This window comes from Macaca nemestrina, chromosome 1 (assembly GCF_043159975.1).
Source record: "Macaca nemestrina isolate mMacNem1 chromosome 1, mMacNem.hap1, whole genome shotgun sequence".
NCBI classification, from domain to species: domain Eukaryota; kingdom Metazoa; phylum Chordata; class Mammalia; order Primates; family Cercopithecidae; genus Macaca; species Macaca nemestrina.
Window position 1 is genome coordinate 5,629,272 of NC_092125.1, and position 26,656 is coordinate 5,655,927.

General features: G+C 35.9%; 1 protein-coding gene across 7 annotated transcripts in view; it reads left to right on the top strand.

Moving 5' to 3' along the window:
- Window positions 1-26,656, top strand: part of LOC105474669 (AKT serine/threonine kinase 3) — a 356,860-nt gene that overhangs the window by 257,322 nt on the left and 72,882 nt on the right. The gene's annotated exons all lie outside the window — the stretch shown is intronic.

The following is a 26,656-nucleotide window of genomic DNA, read 5'->3' on the forward strand; positions in this document are numbered from 1 at the left end:
GAATCTTTCAATTTTGTTATTCTTTTTTAAAATTGGTTTTGCTATCCAATTTCCTTTGCATTTCCACATCAATTATAGAATAAGCTTGTTGAATTCTACATAAAAGCCTACTGCATTTTAATTGTGATTGTGTTAAATCTGTTGATCAATTTGGGGAGAATTGACAGTTTCACAGTGTTGTCTTCTGATTCATAAATATGGCATATGTTTTACCATTATTTAAGTCTTTAATTTCTTTCAACAATATTATGTAGTTTTTAGTGTACAGGTCTTGAAAGTTTTTAAAATTTATCCTTAGGGATACTTTGTAATTATTTTATGTTTTTGTGTTATAAACGGTTTATCAGTCATTGTTAAAAATTTCAATTTGTAATTGATTCTTGCTAATATATAGACATCCAGTTGATGTTTACTTGTTAGCCATTCTAATATTAGTTTTAGTAGTCTTTTGTTGTAAATATATTGGATTTCTCTATGTAGATGATCATGTCAGGTGAGAACAAAGACAGTTTTACTCCTATTTTCTAATATGCGTACATTTCCTTACCTTACTAAGCTATCCAGGACCTTTAGAACAGTATTAAAGAGCAGGATGAGAGCAAATATCCTTGCTTTATACTTAATTTTAGGGCAAAAGCATTCATACTGTCACCATTAACCATGATGTTAGCTGTAGAGTTTTCGTAGATGCTCTTTATTAAGTTGAAGAATTTCTATTCGTAATTTGATGAGTTTAAATAATCTTAGTTTGATTAGCTCTGCTTCTTTGTTCTGTTCTTACGGTGGTAGCTTTAGGGTTCAGAATATGTATCTTTTCTCATCACAGTAGACTTTCAAACAATATGCTGTCACTTTACTTGTAAGAACCTTATAATAGCATACGTCTATTTTCTTACCTTCTATCTGAACCTTAAAAGGCATACATGTGTTTCCCTGCCTTCTTTTGTGCAGCTGTTCTCAGACATTTTACTTCTATGTATTTTTTAACCTTTATAATACACTGCTTTTGCTTTAAGCAATTATCTTTAAAATAATTTGTAATACGAAAAAATGTTTTATATTCATAAAGTAGTCATTTTAAGCACTCTGTTTTCCTTTGTGTAGGTATACATTTTCATCTACTATATTTTCCTTTTGCATAAAAATTTCCTTTAGCATTTGTTTTTGTAGTGCAGGTCTGATAGCCATAACTTCTGTTAGTTTTTGTTTGTGTGAGAAAATCTACATTTTGTCTTGAGATGTCTCCCTTTCTTTAAAACAGTTTTACTGAGTGTAATAACAAATTATAAATAATTTTCTCATAAAGTGTACAGTTTGATAACTTTTGATCCTTGAAATCATCACCACAATAAAAATAATGAACATCCCCACAAATGTTCTCCTATACAGGAGATTTTAGGAGGAAAGGTACATTTGAACTAAATCTTGAAGGACAGATATGTTCTCCAAATAAGATTAGTTCATTCACTCAAAAGTATGTATTAAATGCTTACTGTGTCTGAGTCATAGAGTTCGCTAAGATGAATAAAACAGTCATGATTTCTAGAAGGAGATGCATACTATAAAATAATAAAATAAACCCAATAAATACAATGGCAACAGAGTTCTGTAGTATGAGAGAGAATAATGGAGAACCTACTATAAATTCAGTTATCTCTTTGAGGAATTAGTGTTAGATTGACATTTGAAGGGTATGTGGGAAGGAACTTCCTGTGCTCTGATGAGAAAAGCCTGTTGAGAATGAAACTTTAGCGCATGGCTATACATGCAGTCATGTTTTTGCAAGGATGGGTTGAATACCTGTCCACTTCTAAACTGTGGGAGTTCAGCTGCACTCTAGTGCAGTTCCTGTTAGGCTATTATGAGAGAGAGTTATGGAGAAAATTTCCTAATAGAATGATGACATACGCTTGTATATTTAGTAGTTTGAGTTAATGCATTTACATTACTGTATTCCTATAGCATGGCTAAGCTTAACAATAAAAGAAAAAAACTATGTAGTGTCTGCCTTTATAAAGGAACTTAGCTTGAGAAAGATAAGCTCCCTATTTTAGCAGCAAATAACTCACTTTCCTTTTTGAACAAAGACAAGATTATTCAACTATTATATATGTTTTTTAATACTTCTAATGAAAATATTTTACCTCAAAAACCTTAAGGATGATTTTTCTTATAATTTTTTGAGAAGTATTTCTGAATTTAATTTTATTATTTGCAATACGTATTTATGAAGAATATAATGTGTCATATACTAGGCATGGTGCTGAAGATGCAAAGATATAGTGTACTGTTATAATTTTCTCATTTTTCTATGCCTTTGCCAAGAAAAAAAAGAGTATTAAATTTATAATAAGCATAAGTCAGTACATTAATTATTAGTACATTTATTTGAGATCTTTGAATAATTTTTTTTCTATTACAAAAGTGATAATGTACGTTCATTACAGAGAACTTCAAAAAGTCAAAAAGATTATTTTAATTCTGTCAAAAAAGTGCTTATTGAATGCTGCTGTCCTCGAGGCAGGCACTGTGCTATGTGCTTAGTATACTATATGAGAAAGACAGATGATCTCTGCATTTAAGAAGGGCATACATAGGCCAGGCCCAGTGGCTCATGCCCAGCACTTTGGGAGGCCCAGGCAGGAGGATCACTTGAACCCAAGAGTTCAAGACCAGCCTGAGCAACATAGGGAGACCCTGTATCTACCAAAATAGTTAAAAATTAGCCTGGTGTGGTAGCCAGTGCCTGTGCTCCCAGCTGCTCGAGAGACTGAGGTGGGAAGATTGAGCCCAAGAGGTTGAGGCTGCAGTAAGCCATCATTATGCCACTGCACTTCAGCCTTGGCAACAGAGTGAGACCCTGTCACCAAAAAAAAAAAAGAAAAAAAAATGCATAGTATTCTGGGGAATGGATACTAAATAATTAAAATTTTTGAGGTATAAAAGAGAAGATAAAAACCACTGTACATCTTACCATCTAGAAATAATTGCTAATACCATGTTAATATATTTCTTCTTTTTATACTGTATAAATATTTTCAGTTTTATTGTTTTAAAATATATACTTGTTGCCTACTAATTATGTAGATATGCTTTAATTTATTAAAACCTTACCAAATCATCGAACATCTAGGTTGTTTTCATTTTTTAGTCAACTTAAGTATAATTTACATATAATGAAATGAACTCATTTTAAGTATATGATTATATTACGTCTGATAAACATATATATGCATGTAGCCCCCATCACAATAAAAATATAGAACATTCTCATTGCCTCAAAACATTCTGCCATGCCTCTTTGCAGTCAGTCTTCTCTGTACCTGGAGTACATCCACACATGGCCCTAGGTAACCACTGATCTGCTTTCAGACACTAAAGATTTGATTCATCTTTTAAAAAATGTCACAGAAATGAACTCATACAATATATACTCTCATATCTGCTGCTTTCATTCTGCGTAATGTTTTTGAGATTATTAACTTTGTTGCATTTCTCATTTATTTCTTTTATTATGAAGTCATTATCCTTTGCACAGCTATACCACCATTTGTTAATCTCTTCCACTGGTGATGTACATTTGGATTAATTCCAGTCATTGCCTAATATGAAAAAAGCTGATAGGCCTGTGTCTTTTCTCTTTAATTAATACTGAAGAGTATGATTGTTGGGTTTATGGTAAGCATATGCTTACATTTTACAAAAATTTAAAACTGTTGTGTCATTTTACATTCTTAGCGTTAGTGTAATGAGAATTTTAGGTGTTCTGCATCCTCACCAGTGCTTGCTGTGGTCAATGTTTTTCATTTTAGTCATTCTAGCGAGTATGTAGAAGTATGTTACTGTGGTTTTAAATTGCATTGATCTTATGACTAATGATAGTAAATGTCTTTACTCATACTTTTTGCCATTTGCATATACTTGCGTGACCTGTCTATTCAAATATTTCACCTGTTTTGGTTGTACATCTTCTTACTGAATTATAAGAGTTCTTTGGATAATCTGGTTACAAATAGTTTGCCAAATATTTGTATTACAAATGGTTTCTTCCAGAGTGTAGCTTGCCTTTTCATTTTCTCAGTGATGTCTTTTGAGGAACAGAAGTTTTTAATTTTGATGTCTCATTGATCAATTCTTGCCTTTTATGGTTTTCATTATTTTGTGTACTGTCCAAGAAATGTTTGTATACCCCAGGTCACACATCTTTCTCCTATTTATGTGTCACATGCTATATGACAAGTTTCTGTCAACAGTGGGCCATATATATGACAATCCCATAAGATTATAATGTAGCTGAAAAATTCATATTGCCTAGTGATGTAAATGTTGTAAGTCATACAGCAGTGCATGACTCACATGTTTTGGTGATGCTGGTGTAATCAAACCTGTCCTGCCAGTTGTATAGAAATACAGCACATGCAGTTATGTACATAATACTTCATCGTGATAGTACATGACTGTGTTACTTCTTTATGTATTTTATATATTAATACTTTCCATTGTTTTTTAAAAGTGTATTACTTTTGCTTATTTTTAAAAAATAGGTAACTGTAAAACAGCATCAGGTGGGTCCTTCAGGTGATATTCCAAAAGGAAGGCATTGTTAGCATAGGAGATGACAACTTGATGCCTGCTCCTGAAGACCTTCCAGTGGGACAAGAAGTGGAGGTGGAAGACAGTGATGTTGATGATCCTGACTCTGTGTAGGTTTAGGCTGATGTATGTGCTGTGTTTTCATCTTCAACCAAAAGTTGAAACGCTAAAAAAAAAATAGAAAAATGTTTATAAAGAATGTAAAGAAACAATATTTTTGTATAGCTGTACAGTGTGTTCATATTTTAAACTGTTATAAAAGAGTCAAGGTGTTTTTAAAAATTTAAAAGTTTATAAAGTGAAAAAGTTATAGAAAGCAAAGGTTAACTCATTACTGAAGAAAGAAAAATAATTTTCATAAATTATTTTATACAGTATACAGTGTTCATAAAGTCTGCAGTAATCACCTAGGCCTTCATATGCACTGACCACTCACTCAAAGCAGCTTCCAGTCCTGCAAGTTTCATTCATAGTATTATAAGTGCAGTAGACAAGTGTGTCATTTTAAAATCTTCTATATCCTATTTTTACTGTACTTTTCTAGATGTGTTTAGATATACAGATATCATTGTGTTACACCTGCCTAGAGTCTTCAGTACAGTAACATGCTGTTCAGTTCTGTACCTAGAAGTAGTAGGCGATGCCATTTAGGTTTATGTAAGTAAACCCTATGATGTTGGCACAATGATGAATTGGTCTAATTGCACATTTCTCAGAATGTATCCCCATCATTAAGCAGTGCATGACTGTATTTTCTTCTAAAACTTTTTAAGTTGTACCTATTACATGTATAGGTCTGAGATCCATTTTAATTTTTAGGTATGCTGTGAGCTAAGAGTTGAGGTTCATTCCCCCCCCTCACATACAGAAATCTTGTTCTTTCACTATCTTTCATTGAAAGGGCTGTCCTTTAGTCAGACATGGTGGCTTATACTTGTAATCCCAGCACTTTGGGAGGCTGAGGCAGAAAGACCACTTATGTCCAGGAGTTTCAGACCAGCCTGGGCAACACAGCAAGACCCTGTCTCTACAAAATAAAAAATTTAAAAAATTAGCCCAGCCTGGTGGTACAAGGCAGAATTGGGGGCATTGCTTGAGCCCAGGAGGTTGATGCTGCAGTGATCCATGGTCATACCACTGCATTGCAGACTGGACAACACAGCAAGACCCTGTCTCAGAATAAAAAGACTGTTTTTTCCTGATTGTATAACTTGGGTCAAAACCATTTTTTCCTGATTGTATGACTTGGGTACCTCTGTTGAAAATCAGTTTGTCACACATATGGGTCTGTTTGTGCACTGTCTATCCTGTTTAATTGATCTTTGAGTCTCTCTTTACATCAGTACCATGCTAACTTGATAATTGTAGCTTTGGGGATGTATTTTGAAATAGAGAAAAACTTTGTTCTTTTTTCAGAATTGTTTTGACTCTTCTGTGTCCTCTGCATTTTCATATAAATTTATTGTCATGTTAATTTTTACAAAAAAGCCTGCTGTAACTTTGATTATGATTGCATTTAATCAGTAAATCTATTTAAAAATATTGAGTCTTCTAATTCACAGACACACACTCTGTTTGCTTATGGATTTCTCTAATGTCTGTTGAAGCACTGTAGTTACAGTGTATAGGTTTGTATAATTTTTCATTTATTCTTAACATATTCCCATTTTTTCCCATTTACACTTGTTTGTTGTTAGCATATAAGAATATAGTTAGATTTTATGTATTGACCTTGTATTCCATGGCCTTTCTAAGCTCACTTATTAGTTCTAGAAACCCTTTTCTAAATTTCTTTGAAATGTCTATGTAGATAGTCTTGCTCTTTGTGAATAATGGCAGTTTTACTTCCATTCTAGTTTGTATGGCTTGTATATATTTGTCTGTTTAATTGTCTATTTGTCTATGTGTCTTTCACTGCCTGTGACTGCTAGTACAGTGTTGAACAAAAGTAGTGAACATTGTATTTTTGTTCTCTATCTTGGAAAAGATTCAATCTTTTATTATTAAGTGTGATATTAGTCATAAGTTTTTCATATATACCTTTTATTAGGTTAAGTTCTCTCCTATTCCTAGAAGATTTTACTATCAGTGGACCTTGACTTTTCTTTAAAGGTTTTTGTGCCTCCATTGAGATGATCATATGGTTATTTATATAGACCCAGAGTCTCACTCTGTCGCCTAGGCTGAACATTTTCCTTCATTCTGAAACATTTTCTTGAACAATTTCTAGTTCAGTGTCTCTGGTGGTGAGTTCTCTAACATGCATGTCTGATAATGGCTTTATTTTCCTCTCATTTTTGGAAAGACATTTAGCTATGTATAAAATTCTAATTTGCCATTTTTACGTTTCATTACTATAAAGATATCATTGTACTTTCTTCTGGCTTATACAGTTTCTGTCAAGAAGTCTGATTTGTTCCTTGATGCTTCATGTGTCTTTTTTTCTGTGGTCACTGTTAAGCTTTTTCCTTTCAGCTATTGATTATGATGTGCCTTGGCATGGTTTCCTTCACAGTTCTTTGGCTTAGGGTGTTTTTGTTGTTGTTGTTGTTTGTTTGTTTTTGAGACGGAGTCTAGCTCTGTTGTCCAGGCTGGAGTGCAATGGGCGATCTCGGCTCACTGCAAGCTCCACCTCCTGGGTTCATGCAATTCTTCTGCCTCAGCCTCCCAAGTAGCTGGGACTACAGGTGTCCGCCACCACACCCAGCTAATTTTTTGTATTTTTAGTAGAAACGGGGTTTCACCGTGTTAGCCAGGATGGCCTCTATCTCCTGACCTCGTGATCCACCTGCCTCGGCCTCCCAAAGTGCTGGGATTACAGGCGTGAGCCACTGCGCCCGGCCAGGCTTAGGGTGTTTTAAGCCTCATGGATCTGTAAGCATATAGTTTTCATTCAATTTGGAAAATTTTTGAACATCATTCTTTAAGTATTTTGTTACTCATTTCTCTTGTTCCATCCTGAGAATCTACTTATATACATATTAGATATCTTCATGTTATCCCACTGTTTACTAATGGTCTCTTCATTTCTTTCAGTCTTTTCTCTGTCTTTAATTTTGTTTTTTTTTCCCCCTGTATCTTTAAGTTTACTAATACTTTCTTCTCCAGTGTCTAGTAACATCTAGTATATTTTTTATTTCAGACATTTTCATCCCTTGAAATTTGATTTGGGACTTTTTTTTTTTTCATCTTCATCTTACTGTGCTTCCCTCTACCTTTTGAACTTTTATATTTTCAGCAGCTATTTTATCATGATATTTGTCTAATTATATCTTATGTGTCATTTTTTCAGTCTGTTTTTATTCATTGATTATTCTCCTGATTATAGGTTATTTTCCTCTTTCTTTTTATGTCCTTTAATTTTTTATTGGATGCCAGACATTGAATTTTACATTGTTGGATGCTGGAAATTTGGTGATTAAAAAATATATTTAGGCATTATTCTTATGTATAAACAGTATGAGCCTATCAGTGCTTGCTTTTAAGCTTAGTAAGACTGGTCCGGAATATCCTTAGCTCTAGCACTAACATGGCTGCACTAAGGAGGCGGTATATTTTTAAAACTCTATTAGATGCCATAGTGTTTAGGAGATCTTTCTATTTTGCTGTGTGAGGACATGAAATATTTTTACCTCTGTGTGAGCTGAGTGATTGTTTCATCTAGTCTTTTTCAGTGGCTCTTTCCCTAGCCTTAGTATTTTCCCCACATACAGGTGCTGCTCAATGAGACTCCAAGGCAATCCATTGTAGATCTCTTGAGCTCTGTCTTTGGTACTGTCTTCTTTCTAGTTACGTGTCTCATGAATTATAGATACCTTGGTCTCCCCAGTCTCTGAACTCTGTATCATTAAATCGAGGATCCTCATAGGCTCTTTTTGTTTCGTTTTCTCTTCCTCTCCCTGTGTTACAGCCTGGACATTGTTTCCAGGTAGCAAGCTGGAGTAACTATATCTATCACCTTATTCATTTCCCTTTTCTCCTGGGCAACTGCAGATCTGTGCATTTAGTTATTTATCCAATTTTAGGAAATTTCGGGCATTCTTTTTCAAATGTCTTTCTCCTTTCAGTAATTTATATTACACATGTGTTAGATTCCTTGATACTGTCCAACAGGTCACTGAGGCTTTTTTTTTCATGGTTATAATTAATATCGATTATTTTGCTATGATTCCACGTTCCTAAGTCCTTTCTCTTTCAGTGTCAAATCTGTTAATTCCATCTAGTGAATCTTTTATTTTAGATTTTTTTTTAGTCTCTACAGTCTCATTTGTTTCTGTTTCCCTTTATCTCTTTTTTATGTTCATGTACTATTTTAAAGTCAGTATCTATTAATTCCATCATCTCTATCATTTTTAGGTATGTTTCTAATGACTGATTTTTCTCTTGGTTATAGGTCATATTTTCTTGCATCTTGTCATGTTTAGTAAATGTTGATTGGATGTTAAATCACTTGTTCTTGGGTTTTTTTTTTAAATTTTTTCTCATCTTTATTGAGGTATAATGAACAAATAAAATTGTATAAATTTTAGGTATACAGTGTAGTGATTTGATGCATGTATGTATTTTGAAAGGATTGCCACAATTGAATTAGTGAATACATCTGTTACCTATCATTTACCTTTGTGTGTGTGTGTGTAATCCCAGCTCACTGCAACCTCCACCTCCCGGGTTCAACTAATTCTCGTGCCTCAGCCTCCTGAGTAGCTGGGATTATGGCACCCACCACCACGCCCAGCTATTTTTGTGTGTTTTTAGTAGAAACAGGTTTCGCTATGTGTGATGAGAATACCTAAGACCTACTCTCTTAGCAAATTTTAAATATACAGTACAGTATCATTAACTATAGTCACGATGCTGTACCTTAGATCCCCAGAACTTATTCATAACTGGAAGTTTGTACCATTTGACCAGTATCTCTCCATTTTACTTACCTTCCCTACCCCAGCTCCTGGCAACCATCATTCTACTTTCTGTTTCTGTGAGTTTGACTCTTTTAGATTCCACATATAAGTGGATCATACAGTATTTGTCATCTCTGACTTATCTTATTTAACATAATGCCCTCAAGGTTCACCCATGTTGTCACAAATGGTAGGACTTCCTTCTTTTTATGGCTGAAGAGTATTCCATTGTATAAATATACAACATTTTCATTATCCATTTATCTGCTGATAGATGTTTCTTCTTCGTATCCAAGAAATCTATATATAGAGAGAGTGTTTCCATTCTTGGAATAGAGATACCTGCAGTCCTGCCTTAATTTCAGTGAAAAATGCTACAGTGTATGTGGGAGTGCAAATATCTATTTGAAATATTAATGTCATTTCCTTCAGATAGATATATATCTAGACGTGAGATTGTGAGATTATATGATAGTTCTATTTTTCATTTCTTGTGGAGCCTCCATGCTGTTTTCCATAATGGCTATACCAATTTACATTTCCACCAACAGTGCACAAGGGTTCCCTTTTCTCCACATCCTTACCAACACTTGCTATCTCATCTTTTTTATAATAGCCATCCTAACAGGTGTGTGGTAACATCTCATTGTGGTTTTGATTTGCGTTTCTCTGATGACTAATGATCTGTCTTGAGCACCTTTTCGTGTATCTCTTGGGCACTCATATATTTTCTTTGAAAAGTATATTCAGGTCCTTTGCCTATTTTTTGATCAGATTTTTTTCTTTTTTCTTTTCTTTTCTTTTTTTTTGAGATGGAGTTTTGCTGTTGTTGCCTAGGCTGGAATGCAGTGGTGTGATCTCGGCTCACTGCAATCTGTGCCTGCCGGGTGCAAGCGATTCTCATGCCTCAGCTTCCCGAGCAGCTGGAATTACAGGCGCTGCCACCACACCCGGCTGATTTTTATATTTTTACTAGAGACAGGGTTTCACTGTGTTGGTCAGGCTGGTCTCAAACTCCTGACCTCATGATCCCCCCTCCTCAGCCTCCCAAAGTGTTGGGATTACAGACGTCAGCCACCGTGCCCAGCCAAGTTTTGTATGTATTTGGGATATTGACCTCTTATCAGATATATTATTTGCAAGTATTTTCTCCCATTCCATAGGTTTTTGACTCTGTTGATTGTTTTATTTGCTTCACACAAGCAGAGATAAATAGTAGTCACACCTATTTCTCTCTGCCTTTGTTGCTTGTGCTTTTGGTGTCATATCCAGGAGATAATTGCCAAGACCAATATCAAGGAGGTTTTTTTTGGTATGTTTTCTTCTAGAAGTTTTCTACTTTCAGGTCTTACGTGTAAGTTTTTAATCCATTTTGAGTTGGTTTTTCAATATGATGAAAGATAAGGCTCCAGTTTCATTCTTTTGCATGTGTATATCCAGTTTTCCTACAACTATTTATTGAAGAGATTGTTCTTTCTCCCTTATGTATTTTTGGTACCCTTGTCAAATGTTTGTTGACCATATAGGCATGGATTTATTTTTGGCTTGTGATTCTCTTCCATTGATTAGATAATTTGAGTTTTACATGAGTTACTGAATTTTGTTTTCTTCTGTCAGAGTGTTAGTTTTTATTCTGGAAGGCAGTATTTACAAATATGATTGATATTTCAGTCTTGATGTTAGTTTTGTTCGTGTAAGTTCAGGTTTCACTCTGACTCTTTTGAGATATATACTGAATGCCTAAGAGTTCAGTAATGACTCTCCTCTGACTGCGTAGAAATTGAATGTCTCTCAGCTCTATGTGAGCTTTAGGAACTATTACATGTATACAGCTTTCCATTCCTTCTCTGCTTGTCTTCATAAAGTTTAACCCCACACATGCACTGCTTAGTATTCAACAGCAGACTCAACTGTGCAGATTCTGTATAGCTTCCTCCTCGCTAGTGTTCTGTCCTGCAAATGGCATCTACCTCATCATCCTGAAAATCTGATGTTTATCTTTTTAGCAGTGAAACCCTTGAATTAGGTTTATGATTTTTCTTCCTGAATAATGTGTCAGAAAGTGCCCCCAGACAAAAGGAGGATAATCATATGGCTCACCTCATTTGTTTCTGTTGTAACAGGGACCATCATCATGCACTTCCTGTTGTCCAGTATCTAATGAGTGTTCTATTATATAGTTGCTCAGTTCTCATTTTCTGTTTTAGATATGCCTATCAAATGTTTAGGGCAGTTGGGTAAGTTCAGTCCCATTGACTTTTCACTCATATATTCTGATTTTTAACTAGTAGTTAACTAAAAAATATAAAAAATTTGAAATTTAAAATATAAAAAAATCTGAAATTTATTGTACTATATTGTGAGATAAAAATCTAATTTTTCTTCAACATGGTTGGAAGGCTGTTTTCACATTTTTCTCTCTATATATACTTCTGAAAAGAATATCATTGTGTAGAAGATGGCTTCTATATTTTTATGTGTGTATGTATGTTTGTTTGTATGTATGTATGTATTTTTGAGACAGAGTGTTGCTCTGTCACTTAGGCTGGAGTGCAGTGGTGTAATCCCAGCTCACTGCAACCTCCACCTCCCGGGTTCAACCAATTCTTGTGCCTCAGCCTCCTGAGTAGCTGGGATTATGGCACCCACCACCACGCCCAGCTATTTTTGTGTATTTTTAGTAGAAACATGTTTCACTATGTTGCCCAGGCTGGTTTTGAACTCTTGAGCTCAGGCAATCCGCCTGTCTCGGCCTCCCAAAGTGCTAGGATTACAGGTGTGAGCCACTGCACCCAGCGTATATTTTCATTTTTTGTTTAAGGAAATTTCTAGGAGAGCAACTACTGAACTTTAAAAATTATCTTGCTATCTATTGCCAGATTGTTTTGAAAAGAGTATCTGTTTACATACCAGCCAACGGTGTATAAAGATGCTTATCTCACTTCACTTTCACTGACAATGCAAATATTTCATGGATTTAAAATTGTTGTTTTTTAAGTTTTGTCTCTGTTGCATTGATTATTATAAGGTGGCCTATGCTCATATACATTAAAAATGTATAGCCCTCTCAGGTTAATTATACCTTTACCCATTTTCTTGTGTTTTAGTCTTTTAATTTTTTTATATTAAGGATATGAGCTTTGTCACATGTTATAAATACTCCATTTTATTTCTATCTTTGCTACTTTATATGGCTAAATCTACTGGATTTTCCCTCTATTATTCCATTTCTTTTTTATATTTTTCAACTTTTATTTTAAATTCAAGAAGCTACATGTACAGGTTTGTTACCTGGGTATACAGCTATGATGCTGAGGTTTGGCATACAAATGATCCCATGACCAGGTACTGAGCATAGTACCCAACAGTTAGTTTTTCCACCCTTTTCCTCCCCTCCTCTAGTAGTTTCCAGTTTCTATAGTTACCATATTTATGTCCATTTAGCTCCCACTTATAAGTGAGAGCAAGCAGTATTTGATTTTCTATTCCTGTGTTAATTCACTTCAGATAATGGCCTCCAGCTGCATCCATGTTGCTGCAAAGGATGGGATTTTGTTCTTTTTATGACTGTGTAGTATTCCATGGCATATATATACACCACATTTTCTTAATCCGGTCTATCCATGTCTTTGCTATTGTGAATAGTTCTGTGAGGAACATGGAAGTCCATGTGTCTACTTGACAGAACAATTTGTTTTCTTTTGGTTACACACTCAGTAATGTGTTTGCTGGGTCAAATGGTAGCTTCATTTTAAGTTCTTTGAGAAATTTCAAGATTGGTTTTCATAGTGGCTGACTTAATGTACATTCCCACCAACAGTGTTACAAGCATTCCCTTTTCTCTGCAGCCTTATCAACATGTTATTGTACTGTTAGACTGATTATTGTTTGATATATTAATAACCATTCTGACTGGTATGAGATGATATCTCATTGTGGTTTTGATTTATATTTCCCTGAAGATTACTGTTGTGCAGCATTTTTTCATGTTTGGTGGCTGCATGTGTGTCTTCTTTTGAGAAATGTCTGTTCATGTCATTTGCTCATTTTTTATTGGGTTATTTGTGTTTAGCTTGTTCAATTGTTTAACTTTCTTATACATTTTGGATATTAGACCTTTGTCAGATAGTTTATGAATATTTTATCCCATTCTGTAGGTTTACCCTGTTGATAGTTTCTTTTGCTGTACAGATGCTCTTTAGTGTAATTAGGTCTCACTTGTCAATGTTTGGTTTTGTTCAATTGCTATTGAGGACTTAGTCATATAATATTTTCCAATGCCGATGTCTAGAATGGTGTTTCTTAGATTTTCTTCTAGGATTCTTACAGTTTGAGGTTTTACATTTAAATCTTTAATGAATATTGAATTAATTTTTGTATATGGTAAAAGATAGGGGTTCAGTTTCATTCCTCTGCATATGGCTCACCAGCCGTCGAAGCACCGTTTATTGAATAAGGAGTCCTTTCCCCATTGCTTATATTTATCAGCCTTGCCAAAGATTAGATGATTGTAGGTGGGTGGCTTTATTTCTGTTCCATTGGCCTTTGTGTCTGTTTTCTTGTACAGTGCCATGCTGTTTTGGTTACTGTAGCCTTACAGTATAGTTTGAAGTCAGGTAATGTGATGCCTCCAGCTTTCTTCTTTTTGCTTAGGATTGCTTTGGCTATTCTGGCTCTTTTTTGGTTTCTTGTGAATTTTAGCATAGTTGTTTTTTTTTTTTTTTTTGCCAGTTCTGTGAAAAATGATGTTGGTAGTTTGATAGGCATAGCCTTGAATCTGTAGATTGCTTTGGGCAGGCAAATATGGCTATTTTACTGATACTGATTCTTCCAATCCATGAACATGGAATGTTTTTCCATTTGTTTGTGTCATCTATGATTTCTTTTAATGGTGTTTTAATGGTGTTTTGTAGTCCTCCTTGTAATGATCTTTTACCTTATTGGTTAGATGTCTTCCTGGATATTTTTGTGTGTGTGTGTGGCTATTGTAAATGATTTGGCTCTCAGCTTGGATGTTACCAGTATACAGAAATGCTGCTGATTTTTGCACATTGATTTTCTCTCCTGAAAACTTGCAAAAATCATTTATCAGTTCTAATAGTCTTTTGGTGGAGGCCTTAGGGTTTCCTGAGTATTGAATCATTATCAGTGAAGAGAGATAGTTAGACTTTTTCTTTTCTCATTAGGATGCCTTTTTATTTCTTTCTTTTGCCTGATTTGCTCTGGCTAGCACTTTCCAGTACTATGTTGAATAGGAGTGGTGAGAGTGGGCATCCATATCTTGTTCCAGTTCTCAAGGGGAATGCTTCCAGTTTTTGCCTGTTAGTATGATGTTGCCTGTGGGTTTGTCATAGATGGCATTTGTTATTTTCAGGTATGTTCCTTTGATGCCTAGTTTGTTGAGGGTTTTTATCATAAAGTGATGTTGGATTTTATTGAAAACTAATTTGGTTTATGTGGTGAATCACATTTATTGATTTGTATATGTTGAACCACCTTTGCATCCCAGGAGTGACACCTACTTAATCATGGTGAATTAACTTTTTGACGTGTTCTTCAATTCAGTTTCCTAGTATTTTGTTGAGGATTTTTGCACCTATGTTCATCAGGGATATTGTCCTGTGATTTTCTTTCTTGTGTCTTTGCCAGGTTTTGGTATCAGGATGTTACTGGCTTTGTAAAATGATATTTTTGGAATAGTTTCAGTAGAATTTTTACCAACTCTTCTTTGTACCTCGCATAGAATTCAGCTGTGAATCCGTCTTGTTTGGAACTTTTTTGGCTGGTAGGTTTTTTTATTACTATTTCAATTTTGGAACTCGATATTGGTCAGCACAGTGTTGCAATTTCTTCCTCATTCAGTCTTGGGATATTGTGTGTTTCCAGGAATTTATCCATTTCCTCTAGATTTTCTTGTTCATTTGTGTAGACATGTAGCCTCTGAGGACCTTTCGTATTTCTGTGGGATCAGTTGTAATGTAATCTTTGTCATTTCTGATTGTGGTTAGTTGTACCTTCTCTTTTCCTTTGTTAATCTCACTAGCAGTCTAGCAATGTTCCTTATCCTTTCAACGAACCAACTTTTGGCTTCATCACTTCATTATGTGTATTTTTAGGTCTTAATTTCATTCCATCCTGCTCTGATTTTAGTTATTTCTTTTCTTCTGCTAGCTTATGGGTTAGTTTGTTCTTGTTTTCCTGGTTCCTCTAGATGCGATGTTAGAGTATTAATTTGAGAACTTTCTATTTTGAGATAGGCATTTAGTGCTTTCAGCTTTCCTCTTAACACTGCTTTTGCTGCATCTCTTGAATTTTGGTGTGTTGTGTACCTATTTTCATTTATTTCAAATAACATTTTTATTTCTGCCTTGATTTTGTTGTTTACCCAAAAGACATTCAGGAGCAAGATGTTTAATTTTCATGTAACTGCATGGTTTTGAGATATCTTCTTGGTATTGATTTCTGTTTTTATTCCACTATGGTCCAAGAGTATAGTTAGTATGATTTCAGGGTTGTTGTTTTTTCTTTTCTTTTCTTTTTTTTTTTTTAACTTTTTTGAGACTTAAATTAAGGATGAGCATGTGGTCAGTCTTGGAGTATTGTTCCATGTGCACATGAGAAGAATATATATTCTGTGGTTGATGGAGAGAGTATTCTGTAGATCTTTTTCAGATTCAGTTGGTCAAGCGTTGAGTTTAAGTCCAGAATGTGTAAGTTTTCTGCCTCGATCTCACTAATGCTAGTGGGGTGCTGAACTCCCCCACTATTATTGTGTTGCTATTTATGTCTTTTTGTAGATCTAATAGTGCTTGTTTTATGACTCTGGGTGCTCCAATATTGGGTGCATACATACATGTGAGATATGTATATATGGAAGATATATACATATATGGAAGATATATATATAGAGAGAAGATAGATATATGTGTGATAGTTAAGTCTTCTTGTTGAATTGAACCCTTTATCATTACGTAGTACTCTTCTTTGTCTTTTTTTTTTTTAATTTACTGCTGTTAGTTTGAAGTCTGTTTTATCAGATGAAAGAATAGTGATTTCTGCTCTTTTTTGTTTTCCATTTGTGTGGTAGCTCTTTCTCCAAACCTTTACTTTGAGCCTATGGGTGTCATTATGTATAAGATGGGTCTCTTGAAGACAGCCAGATGGGATGAGTCTTGTTTTTTTATCCAACATGCCACTCTGTGTCTTTTAAGTGAGGTGTTTAGACCATTTACATTCAAAGCTAATACTGTTATGTGATGTTTTGATCCTATCATGAAGTTATTCGCTGGTTGCTTTGTACTTTCCAGTGTGTGGTTGCTTTATACGGTCTGTGGGCTATATACTTCAATGCATTTTTGTGGTAGCATTTATTTTTCTTTTGTTTCCATATTTAGAACTCTCTTAAGGATCTCTCATAAGGCTGATCTAGTCGTAACAAATTCCCTTAGTGCTTGTTTGTCTGGAAAAGATTTTACTTCTCCTTCACTTATGAAGCTTAGATTGGCAAGATACGAAATTCTTGGTTGGAATTTCTTTCTTTCTTTTTCTTTCTTTCTTTTTTTTTTTTAAGAATGCTAAAAATAGGCCTCCAATCTCTCCTGGCTGGTAAGGTTTCTGCTAAGAAGTTGACTGTAGGCCTAATGGCATTCCCTTTGATCTGCCCTTTTTCTCTAGCTGCCTTTAAGATGTTTTTTTTTTTCTTTAGTGTTGACCTTGGACAGTCTGGTGACAGTGTGCCTTGGTGATGTTTATTTTGTATAGTATTTCACAGTTGTACTCTGGATTTCTTGTATCTGGATATCTGCCTCCCTAACAAGATTACCAAAGTTTTCTTGAGTTGTTTCCTCAAATATATTTTCCTCATTGTTTGCTTTTTCTTCTTCTTTCTCAGAAATACCAGTAATTTGTAAGTTTTATCACTTTTTGTATTCCCTTATTTCTTGAATGCTTTATTCATTTTCTAAAATTATTTTTTCTTCATTTTTGTCTGACTGGATTAGTTTGAAATACTGGTCTTCAGGCTCTGCAAGTCTTTTTTCTGCTTGGTCCAGTCTATTGTTAAAACTTTCAGTTGTATTTTGAAATTCCTTATGTGATTTTTTTCAATTCCAGAAAGTCTGATTGATTTCTCTTAAAGATGCTTATTTCTTCCTTCATTTCCTGGATTACTTTAGAAGTATTTTTTGGTTGATATTCAGCCTCGTCTTGGATCTCATTTGGCTTACTTGCAGTCCATACTTTGAATTCTTTATCTGTCATTTCTCAGTTTCTATTTTGGTTAGAGACCATTTCTGAAGAGCTAGTGTGATCCTTTGGTGGTATCACTACATTCAGATTTTTCATAGTGCTGGAATTCTTATGCTGCTTTTTTCTTATCTGGAGACCCTAACACTTGTAACTTTGTAATTATTTTCATGTGGGTAGGATTTTTTTCTTTCCTTTCTTTCCCTGTAATTTTATTATATATTTTTCTACTTTCCCTTTTCTTCCCCTCCCTTCAGGATGTGACCATAGAGAATTCTGGGTAGGGTCTTTGACTTTGTTTCTTTAGTTGTCTGTGCTTCTTTTGGCCAATTTTATTTTGGGCTGTGGCATTTAACCTGCAAGCCTGTAGATGGCACTTAGAGGTAAGAGCCAACTGCAGCCAGCATGGCTTAGTGTATATGTTGATACTTGTTCACTGGCAGAAGCTCTTTGTTGCCATAGGCAATGGCCAATTCATGGAATGTACCATAGTCTGAGCTCACTGCCCAGCCCCAGGGTTGGGGGGTTGGCAGAGGGCAGGAATGGCAGGGCCAGACCTGACAGGTCCACATACAGGTCCCCTGATGACAGACACAGGCACTAGTGCCAATGGAGAATTCAGTAGGTGGCCACCAAGGGCCCAGAGATGTGCCTAGTAGTGTAGCTGGGAAACTTCCTCAGCCCCAAGTTCTCTGCACAGGGATAGGGGATGGTCTAAACTTCTAGTCCAGGAGAGTAGGTGCTCAAGATACCTAGAGCATGGAGCAGAGGCCCCCTGCACCAAGATCTCTGCGTAGGAGGGGGTGGGGTGACTTGAACTCCAGAAGCAGGCAAGGAGGTACTCTGCATGCCTAGAGATCTGCCTGGGTATGGAGCAGAGAGAGCTCTGCTTTACCATAACCTGTGTCCAGGAGGAGTGCCGTGGCTTAGGCTGCTGAACTAGGCAAACGGTTACTCTGGATGCCGGAGATAAGCTTGGAGATGTAGCAGAAAGGGCCCTACTGCACCATGATCTCAGGAGAACAGAGTGGGGTACCCAGCAATGGCACATGCAAATCTGTTCCAGGTTGCCAACCTGGTCGTGACTGCAAGTTTTGCAGCCCAGGAGAAACTGCAGCTTTAGCAGCTCTCCTGCTGCCCCAGGCTTGCAACTTGGGAAAGCACAATTCTAGCCCTATTGTTGGGGCACTTTCCAGTTTTGGCTGTGAAGCCCCTATCCCACTCCAGAGCAGGTGTTTTAATCTCTGGTCCAAGACTAACATGCCTGTGCAGCCACACTGCTGGGTCATCAAGGAATGGCTGACTTTTTATGTGCCCAAATTAAAAACATTGTCCTGCTCTTTTTCCCGGGTCTGGGAAAATGCCTGCAGCTTTTCCCCTCACGGTGACTCCAAGCCACTCCCCAGGTAAGCTCCAGGATTGAGAGAAATGAAGTGCTCTCCCTTGGCCTGGGTTGCTTGGATCCCCAGTGGAAGGGTGAGTCACAGAGGGAGGCTCCCTGCCTCTCTCATGCACTGGGACTTCACTTCACGTTTATCAACTGGATGCCATCACTGGGGCTATTTGCAAGCCTTCTCCTCTCTGGGATCTGACGTGTACTTCATGATTTCAGTACATTCCTGTTTCCCTTCTTGAATTAAAGCTCACAGAGTTATCTTTATCTTGCTATGTCCAAGTGGCTGAGGCATGCAGAAAGCCTCCAATCCACCATCTTGGGGAAAAGCGAAAAGTCTGTTTTTTCCATTTCTTTTATGCTTAGAAAATTATTCTTCATCTTGAGACTTCATAACTACTTATACATGTTTTCTAGTTTTTAATTTTATGTTTGACTAATACATACGAATTTTGTTATGATATGAGGTGAAAATTACATTTTATGCTTCTTCAGAGTTAATTATTGTTGCACTGTTTATTAGTCATTTTCCCATATACCTTATCATATATTGTCATGTTCAAGTATTCGGTATTAAATTTTATAACCTAAAATAACCTGTTCCTTGCTTCGTTATTTCTTTGGTCTTTAATTTGTGTGCCTATTCCATATGAATTGTAGTTATATAGGTCAATTTCTTTAGACAAACCTTTTTCTTGAAGGCGCTATTTAGTATGTTGCACCAAAAACCTTCTGGTTCAATAATACCCTAGCTCACCTCATTCAGTTTTTTCTAAAGGAATGGTGTATTATTTCTGCCTTCACATTCTCTTTTCAGCCCACCTAAATATGACAACTTACCTTTGAAAAGTAACAGATGACCTAATTCCTAAGTTCAGCAAATGTTCCTGTCTTTCTGAAACTTTATTTTCCCTTCACTTCTTGTATTCTTGCTTCCTTTTTTTACATTTCTTAGTATTCCACGTCAATGTCCTGTTTTGCTTCTTTTTTCTGTCCTATGTATAGTAGTACCCTAAGATTCTGCCTTCACTTATCTTTTCAGTTTTTACTGAATTCCTAGACTATTCTTTGCTTTCTTAGTCTTAACAATCTCCTTTCTATGAATGATTCCCATATCTACCTTCATGACCTTGCAAAGCTGTGTTATCAAATGCCTATTTAGATATCAGCATGTCAAAATAAAACCCATTGCTCCTCTGTCCCCATTCCCATTCTTTTCCTTTATATCAGCATCTACTCAGTCAGCCATAGAAAAACCTCAACATTGTTGATTTCTCCCTTGACCCAAGTGGTAAAAGCTAGTTCCCTCTGGCATATTGATTCTCCTTATATGTCTGTTACTACTACCTTAGCTGATGTCCCTCAGAAGCTCTCTGCGAGCTCAAATATAACTTCTGATATTTCCAAGCGTGCTTATTCTTTAAGTGTCTTCTCTACTTTATAATAATTACCTTAATTTCAGTAGAAAAGTTTATGTATCTGGCTCTTGTAACCAGACAGTGATGTCCTTACAGATTGGTACGGTTTTCTCTCATTGTGTCTGCAGCTTTTCACAACAGTGGTGTCAGTAACTTTTTTGTTGTAGTTTAAAAATTGTTTAGCAGGCTGTAGTCTCAGGCATTTTTAGTTGATTCTCTCATTTTCACCTGAATTGCCTTTTTAAAATTATGCTAATTATTTCATTTTATTTTTAAGTTCCAGGGTACATGTGCAGGATGTGCAGGTTTGTTACATAGGTAAATGTGTGCCATGGTGGTTTGCTGCACCTATCAACCATCACCTAAGTATTAAGCCCAGCATGCATTAGCCATTTTTCCTGATGATCTCCCTCCCCTGGCTCCGCCCCACAAAGCCCTAATGTGTGGTATTGTTTTCCCTGTGACCATGTGTTCTCATTGTTCAGCTCCCACTTATGAGTGAGAACATGCAGTGTTTGGTTTTCTGTTCCTGCGTTAGTTTGCTGAGGATAATGGCTTCCAGCTCCATTCATGTCCCTGCAGAGGTCATGAGCTCATTCCTTTTTATGGCTGCATAGTATTCCATGGATTATATGTACTACATTTTCTTTATCCATCTATCATTGATGGGCACTTGGGTTGATTCCATGACTTTGCTATTGTGAATAGTGCTGCAATGAACATATGCATGCATGTATCTTTGTAGTAGAATGATTTGTATTCCTTTGGGTATATACCCAGTAATGAAATTGCTGGGTCAAAGGGTATTTCTGGTTCTAGGTCTTTGAGGAATTGCCACACTTGTCTTCCACAATGGTTGAACTCATTTACATTCTCACCAACAGCATAAAAGCATTCCCATCTCTCTGTAGCCCTGCCAGCATCTATCCGTTTCATGACTTTTTAATAATCACCATTCTGACTAGTGTGAGATGGTATCTCATTTTGGTTTTTGTTTGCATCCTCTAATCATCAGTGATGTTGAGCTTTTTTTCATGTGTTTGTTGGTCACATAAATGTCCTCTTTTGAGAAGTGTCTGTTCATGTCCTTTGCCCAGTTTTGAATGGGGTTGTTCTTTTCTTGTAAATTTGTTTAAGTTCCTTGTAGACTCTGGATATTAGACCTTTGTCAGATGGCTAGGTTGCAAAAATTTTCTTCCATTCTGTAGGTTGTCTGTTCACTCTGATGGTAGTTTCTTTTGCTGTGCAGAAGCTCTTTAGTTTAATTAGATTCCATTTGTCAATTTTTGCTTTTGTTGCAATTGCTTTTGATGTTTTCGTCATGAAATATTGCCCATATCTTTGTCCTGAATGGTATTACCTAGATTTTATTCTAGGGTTTTTATAGTTTGGGGTTTTACATTTGTCTTTAATCCATCTTGAGTTAATTTTTGTATAAAGTATAAGTAAGGGGAGTTTCAGTTTTCTATACATGGCTAGCTAGTTCTCCCAGCACCATTTATTAAATAGAGAGTCCTGGCCAGATGCGGTGGCTCATGCCTGTAATCCCAGCACTTTGAGAGGCTGAGGTGGGCAGATCACTTGAGGTCAGGAGTTTGAGACCAGCCTGGCCAACATGGTGAAATCCCATCTCTACTAAAAATACAAAAATTAGCCCACTATGGTAGCACATGCCCATAAATCTCAGCTACTTAGGAGGCTGAGGCAGGAGAATCGCTTGAACTTGCAAGGTAGAGGTTTCTGTGAGCTGAGATTATGCCACTGCACTCCAGCGTGGGTGACAGGGCAAGACTCTGTCTCAATCAGTCAATCAATGAATCAGTCAATAGGGAGTCCTTTCCTATTGCTTATTTGTGTCAGATTTGTTAAAAATCAAATGGTTGTAGATACTTGGTCTTATTTCTGAGTTCTCTGTTCTGTTCCATTGGTTTATGTGTCTGTTTTTGTTACCAGTACCATGCTGTTTTGGTTACTGTAGCCTTGTAATATAGTTTGAAGTCAGGTAGTGTGATGGCTCCAGCTTTGTTCTTTTTGCTTAGGATTGTCTTGGCTCTACGGGTTCTTTTTTGGTTCCATATTAATTTTAAAATAGTTTTTTATAATTATGTGAAGAATTTCAATTGTAGTTTATTGTGAATAGCATTGAATCTGTAAATTACTTTGGTCAGTATGGCCATTTTCCCAATATTGATTCTTTGTATTCATTAGCCTGGAATGTTTTCCCTTTGTCTGTGTTCTCTCTTACTTCCTTGAGCCGTAGTTTGTAGTTCTCCTTGAAGAGGTCCTCCGCTTCCCTTGTTAGCTGTATTTCTAGGTATTTTATTCTCTTTGTGGCACTTGTGAATGGGAGTTCATCCATGATTTGGTTCTCTGTTGTTGGTGTATAGGAATGCTTATGACTTTTGCACATTGATTTTCTATCCTCAGCCTTTGCTGAATTTGCTTATCAACTTAAGCTTTTGGGCTGAGAGGATGGGATTTTCTAGATATAGGATCATGTCATCTGCAAACAAAGACAGTTTTAATTCCTCTCTTCCTATTTGAATGCTCTTTATTTTTTTCTCTTGCCCGATTGCCCTGGCAGCATTTCTATAACTATGTTGAGTAGGAGTGGTGAGAGAGGGCATCTTCGTCTTGTGCTGGTTTTCAAGGAGAATGCTTCTGGCTTTTGCCCATTCAGTGTGATATTTGCTGTGGGTTTGTCATAAGTAGCTCTTATTATTTTGATGTATGTTCCTTCGATATCTAGTTTATTGAGAGTTTTTAACATGAAGCGATGTTGAATTTTATTGAAGGCCTTTTCTGTGTCTATTGAGATAATCATGTGTTTTTTGTGTTCTGTTTATGTTATGAATTACATTCATTGATTTGTGTATGTGGAACCAAATTATGCTAATTTTTAACCTAAAATTCTTTCATACTTCTCATCTACAGAAAAAAAATTCTTGCTTATATCATGTTAGTAAAGATCCTAACCAGTCTGATCTCATCTTTTTTTTCCCGGAAATCCTATTATTTATCTGACTGTATATTGTTTTTTTTATACATGTGTTCCCTACATGTATTTTCTTGCCATTGCTGTTTTTCCTCTTTAGTATTAATGCTTTCTAAATTTTTATTAATCACCTACTATGTGCAGGTACTGTCCTAGGCTGTGTTGGAAATACAAATGAATAAAACTTGAAGAGCACTTTTTTGGGGATTTTTCCCTTAACTTTTCCATTTATGAAAAACCCATTCTTCAAAACTTAAGTAAAGCTTTTTCTTATCTATCAAGTCTCCTCACATGATGCTAGCATAGATTAATCCCTCTTTGCCTTCAAAGTACTTTTAATATCTGAGTTATGAAATTTATCACAACCCTCTTTTTTTTTTTAAAATCAATACCTGTGTCCTCTTCATTCGTATTGCTTAATGGCAGGAATTATGTCTTTTGTTTAAACCACTTTGTTGAGTTATGATTGATATACAAAATGCTATATATATTTAATGGAAACAACTTGATGAATGTGGAGTTAAGTGTATACTCATGAGAACGTCACCACAATCAATGCTTGTAAACATAAGAGATTCCTCTTATCATTGTATTCCCTCTTTTTCTTTTCCAGTGCCCAGCAGTGACTTTAAAATAATTGATACTCACTAAATGAATGCTGAATTGAAAAGTTGATTGAGAGCCAAAGTAGAAACCGAGAAGGATTATCCAGAAAGTGAGGAGGCAAATCAGGAGAGAGTCGTATTACCAAAGCCCAGAAACGTGTTTCAAGAAAGAGGGCAGTAGGTGATGTCCTAAGCTTCAGAATTGGAAGAAGCAGTGCAGACTGTAAATAGATTATTGGATTTGGTGATTAAGAGGTTGTTGGTTATCTTAAGAATAAGTTCCATAAAGTAGTAAGGGTACACATCAGATAGCAGACTGAGAAGTAAATTCTTTCCCTTAAATATAATTTTTAGCTGATATTTTTATAGAAATTGGCTGGCAGACACATTGAAGATACATAGTCTAAATAAAGATCTAGAATCTTGCATATATTATATTGATTTAGGGAGGATCCATATTTTTTGTAAAGTTAAATGAGTAGATAGTGGACTTGACATTCTTTTAAGAAAATTTAGAAACCTAATCACTATTTTCATCTCGTTAGAAGTCTACCACAACTCCACATAGAGATCACACAATCTTTTCATCAAAGTTAGTGATATTTTGCATGGCAGAAATTATTTTAACCTGGAAAACGTGGCTCCTTCTACTTTCTATCCTTGTTAGGCTGGTAATAGATAGTGTATGTCTTAATATATAAAATGAATGAATTTTGAAAACTATCCCTGAGTAATTGTATAAATGATTTGATTTTTCACATACTATATTGATTATTTGGAAGACATACTTAAAATTTCTGTAATCAGAATGCCTTTTTTTTTTTTTTTTTTTGAGACGGAGTCTCGCTGTGTCTCCCAGGCTGGAGTGCAGTGGCGTGATCTCGGCTCACTGCAAGCTCCGCCTCCCGGGTTCACGCCATTCTCCCGCCTCAGCCTCCCAAGTAGCTGAGACTACAGGTGCCCGCCACCACGCCCGGCTAGTTTTCTGTATTTTTAGTAGAGATGGGGTTTCACCATGTTAGCCAGGATAGTCTCGATCTCCTGACCTCGTGATCCACCCACCTCGGCCTCCCAAAGTGCTGGGATTACAGGCTTGAGCCACTGCGCCCGGCCCAGAATGCCTTTTAGAATAGATCATGTGTTATAGTTTTAACTGACAACCTTTTTTTCCTTGGTGTTTTATAAAATGATGATGCAGTCCCAATTGGTAGCATATGAGATTTGATAAAATACAGTAATATAGTAGGAAGCATTAAAGTTTAGAGACTGCAAAAATATTTTAGTTTTAATATAATTATTGTTGTGCTACACTTTTTGGGGCTATAGATGAGATCTTCTCTCTCTCTCTCTCTCTCTCTCTCTTTGCTATGCCAGTGGGTCATGCATAAAGCTTATCTTAATAATACGCTGTTAAGCGAAGGTGAGGGTGGGAATGGGGTAGAATAAATTTGTAGGGAACCTGTTTTATGTTACCTGAAATAATGACTTGGTGTGTGCAGAACAAATCTTAGTTAACCATAATTTTCATCAATATTGTAGAAACATTATGAGTCAATGATCCATGTAAGGGAATAGTTTCTGATCTTGCAGTCAAGAGTGCATTGACTGGTTCATTTTTTTCACAGACATGTATTGTGTATCTATTAATTCTGTGATACCTGACAATTTACTCAGCACTGTGAACGATCTTTCGTTGTTCTAAGCATGTTTCAACAACTAAGATTGATAGTCAGTTCCTAGTGCCTGAAACCTGGTCTTTCTTTATGTATGTTGTCCAATTGAGAGATAATATTTGTAGTTTCTTTAATGAAGAAGTGGCCTGTTGGAGAGCTGGGTGCTTGGTCACAGTAAGCACCCAGTGAATGTTTGTTGACTGTCGAATGGTATATGTTTTAAGTAGTTAACTAGGAAATGGATGGGCTTATAGTTTTAAGTGATTACATGAGAAAGGATTGGCATTGTAGGTAATTATTACTGAAAATATAACATACATTGAGAACCGTGATGAGAATAATGGATGTTTCTCAGTTCCTTTTGGGCATTACCAAAATAAATTAAAAACATAAAACCTTAAAGTTTCTCAATAATAATTTGACTTTGACTTTGAAAATATTTCTAGAGATACTATGATGAATCAAAAATTGTGGAATATAACAAGTTCACGTAAATCAGTTTCAGCAAATTGGCAGTCTTGTCTTTGAAATCAAATAATTAAGTAGAAAATATGTCTATGCTTGTGTTCATTTATTTTAGTAATGTCTCAATACCTAATCCTTGAAGAGTGAAGCAACAGTATAGTGAGAAGGAAATTGCAATCTGATGATGCATACTTTTTTCCTCTGGTAACTGAAGGTTAAATGGGTAGCAAGCAGAATGCCTTAAACAAGATTGGTATATTGATTAAAACGCTGATTTAACAGCTCGCAGTTTCCCCTTGGAAACCTGGAAAAGATAAGCCAGCTGCTGTCTAGGAATGCTCAGTGTCCACTGAGAGTACACTATCTATC